Source organism: Pongo abelii, chromosome 21 (genome assembly GCF_028885655.2).
Source record: "Pongo abelii isolate AG06213 chromosome 21, NHGRI_mPonAbe1-v2.0_pri, whole genome shotgun sequence".
In the NCBI taxonomy this organism is placed as follows: domain Eukaryota; kingdom Metazoa; phylum Chordata; class Mammalia; order Primates; family Hominidae; genus Pongo; species Pongo abelii.
The window spans coordinates 36,213,339-36,229,225 of NC_072006.2; the positions used below are offsets into that span (position 1 = coordinate 36,213,339).

The 15,887-nt window shown below is 48.8% G+C and overlaps 1 protein-coding gene across 1 annotated transcript in view; it reads left to right on the plus strand.

The window, feature by feature from the left end:
• The first annotated feature begins 1,446 nt into the window (after positions 1-1,446).
• Positions 1,447-15,887, plus strand: part of HCK (HCK proto-oncogene, Src family tyrosine kinase) — a 49,677-nt gene continuing 35,236 nt past the window's right edge. Inside the window, exon 1 of the mRNA XM_024238865.3 lies at positions 1,447-1,781. The gene's annotated coding sequence lies outside the window, so the exon portion shown is untranslated. The remainder of the gene's footprint in view (positions 1,782-15,887) is intronic.

Genomic DNA, 15,887 nt, shown 5'->3' on the forward strand with positions numbered 1-15,887 from the left:
AAAAGGCCCATACAGGTACATATACCAAAAACATAAGAGTAGGGTCATTGTCTTTCTCATTCATGGTTCTTCCCCCCATCCCCACCAGGGGACATTTTACAAATGTCTGGAGACATTTTGTTGTCACAACTGGGGAAGAGGATGCTATAGACAACTAGTGGGTAGAGCCCAGGAATGCTGTTAAACATCCTATCATTCACAGGACAGTCCCCCACAACAAAGAATTACCTGGCCGAAATGTCAATAGTGCCAACTTTAAGAACCCCTGCATTCCCCAGCCCCCAGGACAGCATTGCTGAATGAATTATGAATGAATGAATGAAGAAATGACGGTGGTCCTGATCAGCTGGTAGCAACGGGAATAGAGAGACGCGGTAGAATTCTTGTAGTTTTGGAGATTTTGGAGGTATGTTACACAGAATTTAGGGTGATAGCCCCTGTCTTTTCCAAGAGAGGGTGTGTTCTGCCCTTGCCTGGAGCTGGGCACAATCCCATCCACTTGGGGCCTCAGTCACCCTCCAGCCCGACTCCTCGCCTCCCCCGACCACCTCCCCCAGCTTGGGAGTCCTCTGAGCTGCCAGGAAGCCAGGGTGTTTCCTTTGGGCAAGGAACTTTGCGTGGCCATGGTGGTTCCTTCGAGAGAGGAACTTTGCATAGTGTTTGAATGGAGCAGGCCTGCGGAAGGGAAACCGCTGACCACAGACCGGCCTGGAAGTCTGGAGCCGCGGAGTTGGGGAGGGCCGGGCCAGAAGGGAGGGGTCGGAGTGGTGGGGAAAAGAGATCACGATGCTTCCGGGGTAGGGTAAGGCCTTTCCAGGGTGGGGTTGGAATCTTTGAAGACTGTGGCAGGAATCCTTTGATAGGTGGGGTTAGGATCTCTGAAGGGCAGGGTTGGAATCTTTGGACCGGCGGGATAGACCCCTGGGGATTAAAACTCTTAGGCGGCGGGAGGTTGGATCGCGCAGGAGCAGGAGCTGTATTGGAACCCTGGGGTTAGTGTTCTAAATCTTAGTACAGGGTTAGAATCCGCTGAAGTGAGAGTTCGGATCCTTCCATTGGGCAGATTAGAATCTTTGGGGGCAAGTTGAGTTCAAAAATCCTTCAAAGGTGGGATTAAAAATCCTTTGGCGGGGCGGGGTTAGTATCTTGGGAGCCTTGGAGCGAGGGCTGGGGTTCTTAGACGGGTGGGTTCGAATCCCTAGGAGTGGGATTTGGGATCCTTTGGAGACTGGGGTAGGACGCTGGGCGGTGGGATGGGGAGGTGTTAGGGAAAGTGGAGCGGAAAGGATGGGGGTTAGCATCCTTGGTGGACGCGTTAGAAACCTCCGACGGATGGTGCTAATTTTTTTTCTCTCTTGGTGGCGGGTTTGGGAGGAGGTTATGACCCTTCTTACGGGAGACGGAGGTTATGACCCTCGGGGAGCCGGTTAGGATCCTGGGGTGGCGTTTGAATCTTCGGGGAGGTGTTAGGACACTTGGGGCGGAGTTAGCATCGCTCAGGGCGCGGCTAAGGCGCCCAGATGGCCTGCGGGCACCACCACGTCCCTGGTCCCAGCTCGGGAGCACATCAGAGGCTTAGAAGCGAGTGGGAAGGGACTCAGACAGTGCAGGACGAGAAACGCCCGCGGCACCAAAGCCCCTCGGAGCGTCGCCCCCGCCTCCAGTTCTAGAAAGTCAGTTTCCCGGCACTGGGACCCCGGAACCTCAGGGGCTGCCGAGCTGGGGGGGCGCTCAAGCTGCGAGGATCCGGGCTGCCCGCGAGACGAGGAGCGGGCGCCCAGGTGAGTGCCGTGCACAGGGGACCGGGAATACCCGGCCCGCGAGGGGTCCCAGGAGGCGGAGGGAGCACAGGAGCCTGGGGAGGGCTGGCTACGGGTGCGGCTGGGGGCAGCGAGGGGAGACGGAAAGTCGGGGGAGCCGCGGGTAGCCCGGGGGATGAGGGGTCAACAGCGGGTGGAGGGTGCCCTAGGGAGGGGCGGCACTGTTGCGGACTGCTGGATTCCCGGGGAAGGGGACGCTCGGGCCCGTGCAGTGACTTTATCCACCACTTCTCTGGGCCGTCCAGGTTCCCCTTCTGAGGCGTGGGCGGGGGGGGGGGGTTAATTTAAAAAAAAAAAAAGAAGGAAGGGATGGGGCTTCACAGAGCCCGGGAGGGGGAAGGCCCTTACGGTTCCCGGTGGCGGCCAGGTCACGCCGGGTTGGCAGCCAGCTTGGGGAAGGGGACAGTTGGGCGGAGGCGTGACGTGCGAGCCACACCCAGGACGGCTGCAGCTGGTCGGCTCTCTGCCCCTCCTCCCACAACAGGTCTAGGTCAAACCCCCAAACCTCCTGGCCCAAGACCGCACTGCACGCATGCCCTGTCACTTTCCTCCTTGTTGGACGAATTCTCCGTCTCCGAATTCGTTTTCTCATCTGTAAAACGGGGCTATGAAGTCTTTCTTGCAAGGATGCAGGAAACTGGAGTATGCGAGAGGTGGTGCCTGTGACAGACAGGCTAGTGGGTAGGGGAGGGGGCTTCTAGGGGCAAACTGCCTGTTGGGCCTAGGGTAGAGGATTTGGCCTTTCTTTGCCTCTGTTTTCACAACTGCAGGATGGGGAGAGTAATAGTACCTCCTTCACAGGGTTGTTTAGAGGATTAATTGGATACTGAAGGGGCCGGGCAGGGTGACTCATGCATGTAATCTCAGCTTTTTGGGAGGCCGAGGCAGGTGGATCTCTTGAGGTAGAGTTTGAGACCAGCCTGGCCAACATGGTGAAACCCTGTCTCTACTAAAAGTACAAAAATTAGCCGGGCATGGTAGCACATGCCTTTAATCCCAGCTACTCGGGAGGCTGAGGCACGAGAATCACTTGAACCTGGGAGGCGGTGGTTGCGGTGAGCCGAGATGGCACCACTGCACTCCAGCCTGGGCGACAGAGAGAGACTGTCTCAAAAAAAAAAAAAAAAAAATTACTGAAGGAAAGCTTTGAGAGTGCTGTCTGACAGTACACAGGCTTAATGTATGTTAACATTGCCCTAGCTAGACATATGGCCCCGCGTTCTCAGACTTTAGCCTACATCAGCATCACCTGGACTGCTTGTGAAAACACAGATCGCTGGGCCGAATCCTGGAGTTTCTGATTCAGTAGCTCTGTGCAGGACAGTGAGAACTTCCATCCCCGGTGATGCTGCTGCTGCTGATCCAATGAGGACACTTTGAGAACCACTGGGGTAGCCTATGCCTGGCACAGAGAAAGGCCTCAATGCATATCAGTTGCCTTAGCCCATGGTTTCCTCTTTATGGTCCTTTTTTTTTAGGGGAGGGGGTGACAGGTTAAAATACAGAAAAGTGAAGATAATAATATATTAAATGTCCTGAGAATCCACCATCCAGAATTAACAAATAATAGTATTTCGTTGTGTTTGTTTCAGATTTTAAAAAATTAATTTACTAAAAGTAACAGAAAAAATTGAAGTCTCCCCACCTTGTATCACTCTCAGTCCTGTTTCTCTCCCTCCCCAGGGGCAACCGCTGTCATGAGTTACAGTCCTTCCAGGATGTGCCTCTAAAAATGGATTGCATATAAATGTACGCATAAACAACACGTAGGACTGTTTTGTGTGCTTTAAAAATGCTATCTATGCAGTGGTTCATGCCTGTAATCCCAGCTACTCGGGAGGCTGAGGCAGGAGAATCACTTGAACCCAGTGAAGCAGAAGTCTCAGTGAGCCGAGATTGCGCCATTGCACTCCAGCCTGGGCAACAAAAGCGAAACTCCACCTAAAAAAAAAAAAAAAAAAAAAAGGCCGGGCGCAGTGGCTCACGCCTGTAATCCAGCACTTTGGGAGGCTGAGGCAGGCAGATCACGAGGTCAGGAGATCGAGACCATCCTGGCTAACACGGTGAAACCCCATCTCTACTAAAAATACAAAAAATTAGCCGGGCATCGTGGCGGGCACCTGTAGTCCTAGCTACTGGGGAGGCTGAGGCAGGAGAATGGCGTGAACCCTGGAGGTGGAGCTTGCAGTGAGCCGAGATCGTGCCACTGCACTCTAGCCTGGGCCACAGAGCGAGACTCCATCTCAAAAAAAAAACAAACAAACTATCTAACTGTGAGACTTTTCTGCAATTCTGACAATGGGGATAGCAGAGGAGCATATTTGCCCCATCTTACCATTAAGTTGTCAAAATCTACCCAGGATGAGAAATAGAAAATAGAGGCCTCATTCATTCCTTCCAGCTGCTGTGGAATATCCCAGCAGGTAACCACTCTACAGTATTTCTCTTTCCCCTGTGGATAAATACTCAAGTTGTTCCTAGGTGTTCACTACAATGAACAATATTGACAGGAGCATCCGGGATGTGTAGGTTTCGGCCCATGTACAGGTGTTTCTTGAGGAAAACACCAAAAGGCTGGATGGCTCCCCAGAGAGGGCACCTGTCACCCTCCCCTTTGTGTGAGAGGAGTACTGTAGCCCAGAAGGGTCACCCAGGGACTCTGGGGCAGAGAAGAGAGAAGAATGTTGCTCTGTTGATCTCCCAGCTGTCTCTGGATCAATGGCCCTTCTTCCAGGCCTCATGTTCTCTGCTGTAAGGTGCTTCATTTGCCTTATTCACTGTGCCTGGCACTTAGTAAGTGTTCAAGAAAATGGAAACATGAACCTTTTGAGGGAACAATAACCAATATTTTCATGTATCTTTATGTAGTCTTTTCTATGCACTTTTAACATAATTAGTATAATGCTACACATAGATTATTTTTATCCTATTTATTTGCTTAGTATTACATTGTAGCATTTTCCAGGTCTTTAAAATGTTCTTAAATTTTTAGTGGCTGCATAATATTCCACTGTTTGCCTGTATTATAATTTGCTTAACCTTTCTAGCAGAGCAATCTTTTATATAGTTCAAATTTTTTAGAAATATTTCAGTTGAGGTGAAATTCACATAACTTTATAAAATTAACTATATGATTTTTAAGGTGAACAATTCAGTGGTATTTGGTATATTCACAATGTTGTACAAACACTACCTCTCAGTAGCTCCTAAACATTTCCATCACCCCTGAAAAAGGAAACTTTGTACCCATTAAGCAATTACCCCCATTCCCCCATCCCCCCAGCCCCTGGCAACCACCAATCTGCTTTTTGCCTCTACGGATTAATTCATTCAGGATATTTAATATAAATAGAAGCATACTATGTGACTTTCTGTGTCTAGCTTCTTTCACTTAACATAATGTTTTCCAAGGTTCATCCACATGGTGGCAACTATTAGTACTTTATTCCTTTTGTGGCCAAATAATATTCCATTGTATGGATATTCCACAGTTTATTTACCCATTTATCCACAGATGGAAATTCAGGTTGTTTCCACATTTTGACTATTGCAAATAATACTGCTATGAGCATGCATGTGCATACATGTATTTGTTTGAGCACCTGTTTTCAATTCCTTTGGATATATACCTGAAGTAGAGTTACTGGGTCATATAAAAGTTCTATCTTTGTGGCCAGGCGCGGTGGCTCACGCCTGTAATCCCAGCACTTTGGGAGGCCGAGGCGGGCGGATCACGAGATCAGGAGATCGAGATCATCCTGGTTAACATGGTGAAACCTCGTCTCTACTAAAAAAATACAAAAAAATTAGCTGGGCATTGTGGTGGGCGCCTGTAGTCCCAGCTACTCGGGAGGCTGAGGCAGGAGAACGGCATGAACCCGGGAGGCGGAGCTTGCAGTGAGCCGAGATTGAGCCACTGCACTCTAGCCTGGGCGACGGAGCAAGACTCCTTCTCAAAAAAAAAAAAAAAAAAGTAGTTCTATCTTTAACTTTTTGAGGAACTGCGATGCTGTTTTCCACCATTTTACATTCCCACCGTAATATACAAGGGTTTCAATTGGCTTCACATCCTTGCCAATACCTACTATGTTTATATTTTATTATTATTATTATTACCATTCTAATGGGTACAGAAGGCATGAATCTTAATCTTATTCAAACCAGGCTGCCCTGTGAGGGCTCTTACCTCAGAAAGTAAGGAGAAAGTTGTCTACATTCTAAGGACTAGCTAGGGCTTGGACTTTAAACTCTTCTAGAAAGTAAATTCTACAAGAGCACAAACATGTTTGTCCTATAAACCACTGTATCTTCTAACACCTGGCACCTGGCACATAGTAGGGCCTCAAAAAAACACTGATGGGACAAACGTAATGAATGTTGGACAACCTCCCCCCTCCCTTGCCTGAGATATTTCAGCTGCCCTCCCCAAACACCCCTCCACCCACAGCGATTATTTTTAATTAGTTGCTAACATTTAAACTCAGGAGAGCTCACATAATCTGGATTTCTGTCTCCTAAAACATTAGAAGAATTAGCAGCCCTGAGACTAGAACCCACGACTCGAGTGCTCCTCAGACAACCTCAGTGGAGCTGGGGGCTGCCCTGGGGGCTGCACCTGGGCTGTCCAGCTTGCACAGCCCTTGCCAGGCCCACTTTCCTCATCCGCAGAACCCTCCACATCCCTGTAGTCATTTGAGTTTTCAAACCCCACCCTTTGGGTCATGACAAGGCTTCCTTCTTTATAGAAAAGGAACATGAAGGGCGGGGTGCGGTGGCTCACTCCTGTAATCCCAGCACTTTGAGAGGCCAAGACAGGCAGATCATCTGAGCTCAGGAGTTCGAGACCAGCCTGGGTAACATGGCAAAACCCTGTCTCTACAAAAAATACAAAAATTAGCTGGGTGTGGTGGCACATGGCTGTAGTCCCAGCTACTCAGGAGACTGAGGTGGGAGGATCGTCTGAGCGCAGAAGGTGAAGGTTGCAGTGATCTGAGACTGCACCACTGTACTCCAGCCTGGGTGACAGAGCAAGACCCTGTCTCATAAAAGAAACAAAAAGGAATGTGAAGCCTAGAGAGGGTAATTGACTTTCCCAAAGTCACACAGCAAGTTAGTAGCACAATCTCACTCAGCCTCTTTCTTTCTTACATCTTTTTTTTTTTTTTAGTTTATTTTTCTTTTTTTATACCACAAGTCTTCAAGCAATCACTTCTGCCTTTCTAAACAAACCAACCACATGTTTGTCCCCACCCCATTTCTCCAGTTTCCTCCCCCACAGGACTGGGAGTTTGAATGTACTTTCAGAGGCGTGGGTAATGATGCAGAAGTAGCCTGTGCTTAAGTGTAAATGTGCCCTGGTCTTGGCCCCCGGCTGTGGTCCCACATGCTGCATCCTCTGGATGGCACTGTGCTAGGACATGCGCTCCTGACTCTCCCCTCAAGTCACCTCCCTGAGTTCCAGGCATCACTCTGAAATCCTTTGGCCCAGGAGATGTAAATGCAGCCAAGAGAACAGGAGTCCCAGCCTCATCTCTACCACAGAAGTGAAGAACAGTGGGTACAGCACAGTAGATGACCCCGAGTCTGAGCGCCAGCTCTGCCAAAGACAGGTTGTGATGCACTGGGCAAATTTCTTCCCTTTCTGCGCCTCAGTTCCCAAATCCAAAAAAAAAAAATGGAACTGAGGCTGGGCACGGTGGCTCACACCTGTAATCCCAGCACTTTGGGAGGACGAAGCAGGTGGATCACCTGAGGTCAGGAGTTCAAGACCAGCCTGGCCAACATGGTGAAACCCCGTCTCTACTAAAAATGCAAAAATTAGCCAGGCGTGGTGGCGGGCACCTGTAATCTCAGCTACTTGGGAGCCTGAGGCAGGAGAATTGCTGGAACCCAGGAGGCACGGTTGCAGTGAGCCAAGATCTTGCCACTGCACTCCAGCCCAGGCCGACAACAGCAAGACTCTGTCAAAAAAAAAAGGGGGTGGGGAACTGAGAAGGATACTACTCATGATTCCTGCAGCACAATTCCTTTTATGTCAAAACACACAGACACACACACACACACACACACACACACACTAGTCCATCATGGCATATATGTCTTAGTTTGAGTTTCTCTAGAAGCAGACCCTAGGCAAGGTTTCAAACGCAAATAGTTTGTTTGAGAGCTGATTCCAGGGACCCTTCTAGGGGAGTAAGGAAGTAAGGCAGGGAACAGGAGGCAGTCATTAAAGGTGTCTTCTAAGCCCAGTTACCACTGCGGTCACCTGGAGCTCAATCCCACTGAGGAGCTCTGGGAGCCAGGGTAGAACAGGCTCGAGAGGTGAGGGAACAGGGGTATTTGTCTACCCTGGTCTCGCTCCTGTCTTTTGTTGAAAACTACTCCTGGGGATGTGATAATTCTCTAGCACTTTCGGCTTGCCAAGCCCACGGGCAGAGCAGGCACCAACAGCCACAGAGAAATCTCTCAGACAACGAGATGAAGGTACCGGCAGCTGGAAGTCCAGCCAGAATGTGCGAAAATGGTAAAGGGCGGAGTGATAGAGGCAGGGCACTGACAGCCTCTGCTTCAACATACATGTGTGTAAATGCAGAGGCAGAGGCTGAGGCCAAATGCTGGCAGATGATATCTGGGTGGGGAAAGAGGTGGCCATGGAGGGCTTATAGAATGAGTAATCCAAGAGTGTCTTAAATGTATCTGTAATGTTTTAATCTTTCTTCCTTCCTTCCCTCCCTCCCTCCTTTCTTTTCTTTCTTTCTTCTTTCTCTTCTTTCCTTACCTCATCCTCCTTCTCCTCCTCCTCCACTTTCTTCTTCTCTTCCTTTCTTTCTTCTTTCTTTCTCTTTTCCTTCCTTTCTTTCTTTCCCTTCCTTCCTTTCTTTCTTTCTTTCTTTCTTTCTTTCTTTCTTTCTTTCTTTCTTTCTTTCTTTCTTTCTTTCTTTCTTTCTTTCTTTCTTTCTTTCTTCTTTCCTTTCCTCCTCCTCCTTCTTCTTTCTTGCTTCTCTCTCTCTCTTTCTTTTTCTTTTTGAGACAGGGTCTCGCTCTGTCTCCCAGGCTGGAGTGCAGTGACGCTATCATGGCTCATGCAGCCTCAACCTTCTGCACTCAAGCGATCCTCCCACCTCAGCCTCCTGAGTAGCTGGGACCACAGGCACATGCCACCATACCCAGCTAATTAAAAAAAATTCTGGTAGAGATGGAGTCTTGCCATGTTGCCCAGGCTGGTCTTAAATTCCTCAGCTCAAATGATCCTCCTGTCTTGACCTCTCAAAGTGCTGGTATTACAGATGTGAGCCACCATACCTGGCCTCTAATGGTTTAATTTTTAACAAGAAGGATGTACTAATGTTTTACTAGGTGGTAAAAGGTCATTTTAAAAATAAAATACATACCCTTCAAAAACTAAAAGAAACTGAGACCTGGAGCTTTGTCAGTTATTAAAAAAATGTAAAAGGATCAGCGCCTGTGTTACTGAGGCTTTGAGGATTCCATTTGTGGAGGACAGGTTTGGGGGCAGCTGACCTCTCAGTACCACAGCAGGTTAAAGTGAAAAGTGGCCCTGGTGGTGAACTGGCCACCGTGTCCTGTCTGGAGGGGGAAACTTCCACTCAGCGGCAGCCAGGGAAAGACTGCTCCTCTCCCAGCAGAAGCGAGCAAACGTGCATCACCCTTCTCAGTTTAAACATATATTTATAGCTATTGGTTTTCTTTTTGTTTGTTTGTTTTTGTTTTGAGACAGGGTCTCACTCTGTTGCCCAGGCTGGAGTGCAGTGGGGCAATCTTGGCTCACTGCAACCTCCACCTCTCGAGTTCAAGCAATTCTCCTGTCTTAGCCTCCCAAGTAGCTGGGATTACAGGCACCCACTACCACGCCCAGCTAATTTTTGTATTTTTGATAGAGACAGGGTTTCACCATGTTGGCCAGGCTGGTCTCGAACTCCTGACCTCAGGTGATCCGCTTGCTGACCTCAAGTGATCTGCCTGCCTCAGCTTCCCAAAGTGCTGGGATTACAGGCATGAGCCATTGCACCTGGCCTATTTATAGCTATTGTTTAGATGGGAAATCTGGGGGCATCCAGCAGGCTAAATGGGGACTTAATTCAATAAGAATTTATTGAGCACCTACTGTGTTCTAGTTTTACACACTGGGGATATAGCAGTGAACACAACAAAGTCCTTACTGTCATATCTTATATCCTAATGGTCAGATGGATAATAAACAAATCAACAGGTAATACATTAGGTGCGTTAGTCCAGGTCCTTTTTTATTTTTTCTTTTCTTTTTTTTATACTTAACTTCAGCATACCCTGAGATAGTTCAAGTCCTTTGAGAAGCAGACTCCCATAGCATTAAATGTGCAAGAAATTTATTGGAGGAAACGGCTATGAGAGAAAATGGGAAGAAACCAGGAGAGGACAGGAGAGCCATCAGATAGTGGGACACCTCTGTCCACTAATGAAAAAGAAAAGGAAGGAAGAAAGGAAGGAAGAAGAAAGGAATAAAAGGAGGACGTGTCTTGGACTGCCATGCCGTGTTTTTTTGTTTTTGTTTTTTTTTTGTAGTTGTTGTTTTGTTTTGTTTTGTTTTGTTTTTTTGAGACAGAGTCTTGCTCTGTCGCCCAGGCTGGAGTGCAGTGGCGCAGTCTTGGCTCACTGCAACCTCCGCCTCCCAGGTTCAAGCAATTCTCCTGCCTCAGCCTCCTGAGTAGCTAGGATTACAAGCATGTGCCACCACACCGAGCTAATTTTTGTGTTTTTAGTAGAGACAGGGTTTCACCATGTTGGCCAGGCTGGTCTTGAACTCCTGACCTTGTGATTCGCCTGCCTTGGCCTCCCAAAGTGCTGGGATTACAGGTGTGAGCCACCACGCCCGGCTGCCATGTCATTCTAAGGAAAGTTTGTCAAGGCTGTTAAGGAGCCCTTGGCCAAAGTCTCTTGACAGAGGTCCCCCAGACATGGGTGGGCTTCAGTCTCCCTGCCACACTCAGTCATTGGCTGGGAGCAGCCCATGAGAGCAGTGATGGACTTCAGAGCACAGCAGCTGAGCCGCTGATTAATTTCTCCAATCGTACTCTTGCAGTTGGAGATCTGAGAGGTGCATCCTCATGGCCGCCACGTTTAAGAGGTTATTAGGGGCATGAAGACTAGCTGGGAACAGGCTAGACAGTGATGGGAGTTGGGGGGCAGAGGATCCTGTCTTCGCCAGGGTGATGAGGGAAGGTTGCTCTAAGAAGGTACAATCATTAGAGAGACTGAAGGAAGTGATGGAGCCTTTCTGGGTGAAGGTGAAGAATATTCCAGAAACAGAACATGCAATGCCCCAGAGGTATAAGCACAGTTGGTAAGTTGAAGAAGAGCAAGGAGGGCTCCAGTGGAATGATCAAGGGAGAGTTCGAAGGAGACAGATCTGAGAGGCTGAGGAGGGGATCAGATTGTGGAGGTCTTACCCACCTTGGAGGGGACTTGGGCTTTTACTCCAAGTGGGATGGAAACCCTGGGGGGGTTTGAGCAGAGAAGGAATGAGATCTGACTTACCTTTTTTTTTTTTTCTTTGAGACGGACTCTCACTCTGTTGCCCAGGCTGGACTGCAGTGGTGCGACCTCGGCTCACTGCAACCTCTGACTCCAAGGTTCAAGCGATTCTCCTGCCTCAGCCTCCTAAGTAGCTGGGATTACAGGCTCGCGCCACCAAGCCCGCCTAATTTTTGTATTTTTAGTAGAGATGGGGTTTCACCATGTTGGTCAGGCTGGTCTCCAACTCCTGACCTCAGGTGATCTGCCCGCCTCAGCCTCCCAAAGTGCTGGGATTACAGGTGTGAGCCACCATGCCCAGGATGACTTGCATTTTAAAAGGCTCACTTATTTGTAAGAGGCAGAATGAGGATTCAAACCCAGCTCTATTTGACTTCAAATCTCATGCTCTATTTTCAAACTGCCCTGCCTCCTGCCTGCCTTAGAGATAAAATCATTCCAAGAAGGTTCACAGTTGCTCTGGAATTCTGAAATTGACCAAGTGACCCAAGAGTAACATTGACCATGCTATGAGTTTTATATGTGGTTGAATAAGTGTTTGGAACACAGGCATCTCAGAGCCAACCCTATGGCTGAGCCAGGCAAATGATCAAAGGCCCTGAGTTCTCCTTCAGTGTGTTGCTCTGTCGCTCGCCATCGTGTGAGCCAGGGCCCACACAGCCTCTTGGGGCTGTTACTCCACCTGTCCAACGAAGATTTTGATCTCCCAAGTTTCTTCCTGTTTGCAAAATCAAAGTTTTGAGCTCTATGAGAAAGAAGCTGAGGCTCAGTAAAGGGAAGACATGAGAAGTCAGGAGTGACCCCTAACTGTCTATTAGGGACAGTAGTCACTCGGGGATAAAGACAGTTCGTTCAGAAGACAGTCAGGGAACCTGAGGAGAGGGAGCTGCTGGGCTCTGCACCCCCAAGGCACTGCTCAGGGAATTGGCTCCTGTTGGGGAAATACTTTTTCCCCACCCCCATTGCTGAGCTGTTCTGAGAAGGGAAAGTTCCTGTAACTGAACAGCCTTAAGCACTGGGCCCCCAGCGGTCTGCCTTCTTGAGAGTTCTGTTTGGGTTCCTCATTCTCCCCTTCCCCTTCATCGCCCACAGCCTCTGGGGCTGACCTCAGTGGATGATGACAGGCAGGAGAGCTGAGTGCCAGTTTGACCTACCACTGACTAGCCGGGGGACCCACTCTCCCATGGGCTTCCATTTCCCTATCTGAAAAATAACTTCATAATTCTGGTCTGTTGACTTCAGCCAAGTATGATGAGGCCCATAGAGAGTAGAACATAATATATCCATTACACGAATGTGTATGGAGGGCCTATTAGACACCAGGCACTTCTTTTTTTGAGACATTCTTTCTCTGTAACCCAGGCTGGAGTGCAGTGGCATGACTACAATTCATTGTAGCCTCAACCTCCCAGGCTCAAGTGATCCTCCCACCTCAGCCTCTCAAGTAGCTGGGAATACAGGCACATGCCGCCATGCCTGGCTAATTTTTTTTGGTAGAAACATGGTCTCACTATGTTGTCAGGACCAGCCTCCTGGGCTCAAAGCAATCCTCCCACCTCAGCCTCCAAAAGTGCTGAGATTACAGGCATGAGCCCTTGCATCCAGTCTCTATAACCAGGTCCTTTTAAGGCATGGCTTCAGTGCCATCAGCTTAATGAGGTCCATATTCCTCCCATCCTCACCTACTCTAACAGGTCTAGTACCATCTTACCTTCTCTTCTACTAAAACCTGGTATCAGGGAGGTCTTTGCCATCAGCCATTTGCACTTGAGTGCAAATCACAATCCCTTATAAGAATTCCCTCTGCACTGGGCAAGACTCTTTGATGTTTAAGGGGGAATAAATCCAACTCAAAACTGGCTCAAGCAGAAGAAGGAGGTTACTGGAAAATCCCTGAGATATCAGCTTCAGGCAAGGCTTAATCCAAGGCTGGGAGTCTGTATTTCTCTATTTCTTGGGTTTGCCTTGCTGCTGCAGGCCTTTTTTTCGAGCTAGAAACCAAGGGCTGGCTCTCAATGGCCAGGATTGAATCACATGCCCATCTCTGCTTCTTTTTTTTGAGATAGAGTCTCGCTCTGTCACCCAGGCTGGAGTGCAATGATGCAATCTCGGCTCACTGCAACCTCCACCTCTCAGGTTCAAGCAATTCTCCAGCCTCAGCCTCCCAAGTAGCTGGGATTACAGATGCCTGCCACCAAGCCCGGCTAATTTTTTGTATTTTTAATGGAGATGGGGTTTCACCATGTTGGACAGGCTGGTCTTGAACTCCTGACCTCCAGTGATCCACCTGCCTCTGCCTCCCAAAGTGCTGGGATTACAGGCATGAGCCACCGCGCCCATCCACCCATCTCTGCTTCTATTACTGCAACTCTCATTGGCTTGATTTGGTCACAGACCCACCTCTACAGCCAGGGGTTGGAGTCAACTCTATCCCAATCCATAAACTGAGACTAGGGGAGGAGTAATTCCCAAAGGAAAATTGGAGAACTGTTGTTAGAAGAAGGGGGGAATGGATTCTATGCAGGAAAGAACTGCAGCTTCTTCTTTCAGAGAACGTCTCATCCAACATCTCATTTCACATTTGGAGAAACTGAGGCTCAGAGACAAGTTGAGACTTGCCTAGGGTCACACAATGAGCTTATGGCAGAGATGGGACCACAATCCAGGGCTTCACACCCTCAGCCCTTGCAGGTTTCTGCTTAAGCATAGAAGCTCCCAGAAAACCATCTCCAGCCCACTGGATGGATGATCAGGCAGGCCCCGGCCTCTCCCCCTTGAGCTTGACTCTGAGAGCACAGGCCGAGACTCTGAGGCTTCTGTAGCCAGCATGGTGACCCTGGGAAGCAGCCAGGCACAAGCTAGCTGACCTCTCTCATTTCCCTCAGCAGAGGCTGAGGTGGTGAGGAGCAGGTTTCAGGTTCCCAGGGTCGGCAGTGGCCCGAGGAAGTGTCCTTACCAGGGATCAGCAGTTCTGAGTGGGTGTGCAAGCAGGCAGGCTACTTCTGCTCTCAGAGCCTGCTTTTGAAGCACATTAGATGAGAAATGTGTATGCAGAAGTTTTACACAGTCCTTCACATCCCTAGTCACATAGGACCTCAGGCCAAGCCTGAGAAGCAAGGCCTCCTATTTAGCAGGAAAGAAAAATAAGGCTCAGAGAGGGCAAATGACTTGCTCAAGGTCACATACCCAGTCAGTGGCAGAACTGCGATCCAAACTCAAGTATTCTGACTCCCAAGTTCAGCCTTCATTCTGCTACATTGGTGGATCTCAAATTTTAGTGTATATACTAATTTCCTGTAGAATTGTTAGAACTACAGATTCCAGGCACTCACTCCCAGATACTGGTTCATTCAATCCAGAGTGTGACCCAACAATATGCAAGAATCAGTGAAGACTTTGAGTTCAAATGGCGGAAACCCAACTCAAATTGGCTTGAGCAAAATTGATAATTTATTTACTCATGGACTGGAAAAATCCTGAGGTGTATAGGCTTCGGGCATAGCTGGATCCAGGTGCTCAATTTATCTTCAGGAATTACTTTATCTCCATATCTCAGCTCTGTTGTCCTCTCTGGTGGCTTCACTCTAAAGCAGCTTTTACCTTGATGATGTTGAGGTGGCCTCCAAGAACTCCAGGTTCCTACATCTCAACAATCCTTATAGAAAGGGGGTGCTTTTTCCCTAATTTTTCCAGCAAAATCCCAGGGCAGACTGCCTCAGTGAGGAGGACGTATATGCCTATAGCTGAACCAATTTCTGTAGCCAGGGGGCCAGAGGATACGGGATTCTCTGATTGGCCAGGCCTGTGTCAAGTTGCCAATCCCTGAAGGCAAGGGTGGGATCGGCCCCACCAAACCTCATGCACTAAGTGGGAGAAAGCTGGTTCTCCAAAGGAAAATCCAGGTACTGTTATCTGAAGAGGGGCAGATGCTGAGGAGGCAGGAGCAAAAGAGGTTCTCTAGCCTTCTTGGCTAGAATGTTCACATGAATCGCCTGGGAACCTTGTTAAAATGCACATTCTGATTTGGGAAGTGGGGCCTGAGATTCTGCATTTCTTACACCTCCCCTGTGAGGTTGAGGCTGCTGGTTCTCATGCTAGCCACACTCTGAGCACCATATTGCATTTCTAAACTCACTCAAGCCACTTTGTCACAAGGCACTCTGCAGAGAGGCCCTGGGCTACATAAACCTCTTTCTTCCATCATTCTCTCCCCACCTTCACCCCATCCCCTGTTCCCAAACCCACCCGAATAATATCAGCACCATCTGTTTGGCAACCACTCACCAACATACTATAGATTCTGCTGACAAATCACAGTCGAAGAAATTGTCCATTGTGCCCTCCAATGACTTCTTTTTTTTTTTTTTTTGAGACGGAGTCTTGCTCTGTTGCCCAGGCTGGAGTGCAGTGGCACGATCTTGGCTCACTGCAACCTCTGCCTCCCGGGTTCAAGCGATTCTCCTGCCTCAGCCTCCCAAGTAGCTGGGATTACAGGTGTGCGCCACCACACCTGGCTAATTTTTTCTGTTTTCGGTA